Source organism: Acomys minous, assembly GCF_964271855.1.
Source record: "Acomys minous genome assembly, chromosome: 11".
NCBI classification, from domain to species: Eukaryota; Metazoa; Chordata; class Mammalia; order Rodentia; family Muridae; genus Acomys; species Acomys minous.
This window is the reverse complement of record NC_140492.1, coordinates 92134245-92136563: the sequence shown is the minus strand read 5'-3', so window position 1 is coordinate 92136563 and position 2319 is coordinate 92134245. Positions and strand designations below refer to the sequence as shown.

Below are 2319 nucleotides of genomic sequence, written 5' to 3'. Positions count from 1 at the left end.
GCTTAGGAAAATGCCATAACGAGCTGATCGAGGGCTGGAAGAGCAATCGTCACGGCAGGGTTCACATTAAAGAGGGGGGTGACGTGTGAAGCTGCCCTGCATTCAGGATGGGAACACTCTTTATGCTGACCCAGAAAGGGGTCAGGGATTGGGCAGAAGTGAAAAGTCTGACATGAAGATGTGAGAAAATTACCAGTGGAGAAGTTGTCCAATGACATGTAAAACCAAGAGTGCCTAATAACCATAAATTGTGCTGTTCTGTTGTGTAGATTTAATTGGCCAGAACAAACTTGAGGGCGTGATTATGGGAGAGGTAAAAACAGTCAGGGCTATGGGAACTCCCATCTCACACTCACCATTTTGCTGACCCCACAATATCTTTTCTATTTTTATTATTATTATTATTTGCCTCAAAAAGTGACATTTATTCAAAGAGAGAAGAAAACAAAAATAAAAACAAAAACAAAACAGAACAAAACAAGATGCCCACCCCTTGGCTCCCATCTCTCTCTGCTCAAGCTGTTCCTCAGCCCTCCAGGACTGAACTCTGGCTAGGGCCAGGTAGCAGAAGAGCCTCTCAAGTGAGGTCAGCAACACTGAGGAGCATCTCTTCGATGGAGGTGTTGTAGAAAGTCTCAGTGTCTCGAAGAGTCCTCTTATCTTCTTCTGTTACCATGTTAACAGCCACACCCTTATGGCTAAACCTACCACCTGGACCAATTCTGTGGATATAGTTTTCCCTGTTGGTGGGAAGGTCATAACTGATGGCTATCAGCCAGTCCATCTTCCTTCTGCTATTAATAAAGATGACTGCCTGGGTGACAGTGTTTCATAAGAGTCACACAATGTATCAGGCTTCCACTCCCCTTGTTCCACATTGATGTGGAATTGGCACATACCCTCCAGGGTTAGCTCTTCCTTCTTGACAAGAATCCGAATGAGGTGTCTCCTGAACTTCTTGGTCACCTCAAGGATGCCAGAAAGCACTGTAGCAGACAACAAAACTACCCGTGTGTTACTGATAATCTTTTGGGAATATGTCATAGATCTGGTCCTTGAACCCAGAGCTTAACATTTCATCATCTGCTTCATCCAGCACAAACATCTTGATATATTTAGGGGACAGGCATCTCTGGTTAAGCATATCAAGCATGCGGCCAGGGGTGCCCACAATGATATGGGGAAGCTTCCATTTGCAGCTTCTGCACCTCAGCACCTACGTTGGTTCCCCCAACACAGGCATGACAAGAGGCACCCATGTAGTCTCCTAATGCCATAACGGCCTTCTGTGTCTGCTGAGCCAATTCATGAGTGGGTGGCTGTCGATGCTGCTCCCATCCAGCAGGAAAGACACCAACACCGGGATGCAGCAGTTTTTATTCAGGATCCTTGACTACCGGAGTGACCCCGGGAAAAGCTCCCACAGAACCTTTATAGTGTGCCTGTCCTATCAGAAACTGCCACGTCGTCACTCCTGGTTGGTGCATTCGGATCACACCACCTCACGCCATGCCTTGTCAGATCACACCACCTGACGCTATGACTTGTTTGAATCATGCCACCTCACGCCATGCCTTCAGGCATGCGCATAAGGGGCTTGCTCACTGAGCATGCACGAGGTTTACTCACTGCGCATGCCCAAAAGGGGGGGCGCATTGCGCCGGTGAAGCAGCAGGGGGCGCTGCTATCTGTGGCTCTCCACAGGTGGCAGAAACAGAGCCTGAGTAGCCTTCAGATCTAACTCGATCCTCTGCAGAATTGATGTGGCAAATGCAGCTGTCTTCCCAGTCCCAGACGGGCCTATGAGCAATCACATCATAACCCTTGATACAAGGAAGAGCAGCTCGCTGCTGAATGGCAGAGGTCTCATAACCATAGACATAAACACCATGAAGGAGGGATTCTGAGAGATTCATGTCATTGAAGCTATCCACAATCTCACTCCAGTCACTCTCGATGACGTCTTCAGGCTCCATCCCATCGGGGGGCCATTGTCTCTGGATCGAGAATCCTGACTCGCAGACACGATCCTTAGAATATAGCCACAATATCTTTTCAAGGGAGCGATAGGCCACGGGTCTTGGCATCAACCCATAGAAAATTAAATGACTTTCCATGGAGAAACTCATAGAGACAGAGAGAAGCAGCCCTGATACAAAATGGATTCAAAGAATATTTGTGACAAGTGCTCTTCCCGTTTAAGATGCCTCAGAAGCAAGAAGAAAAAGGCTGGCCTGTGAACACAGACAGGCACACAGACACTGAAACACACCACACCCTGTCACCCTCACATACATGCACACACAAACACACACACAG

The 2319-nt window shown here is 47.8% G+C and overlaps 1 pseudogene across 1 annotated transcript; it reads right to left on the bottom strand.

Annotated features, from left to right (window-relative positions):
- Positions 1–577: 577 nt before the first annotated feature.
- Positions 578–2029, bottom strand: LOC311608078 (eukaryotic initiation factor 4A-I-like; annotated as a pseudogene). Its single transcript has 2 exons — positions 1709–2029; positions 578–1319 (listed from the first exon to the last, which is right to left on the bottom strand). The product of its transcript is annotated as a eukaryotic initiation factor 4A-I-like (transcript).
- Positions 2030–2319: the final 290 nt, after the last annotated feature.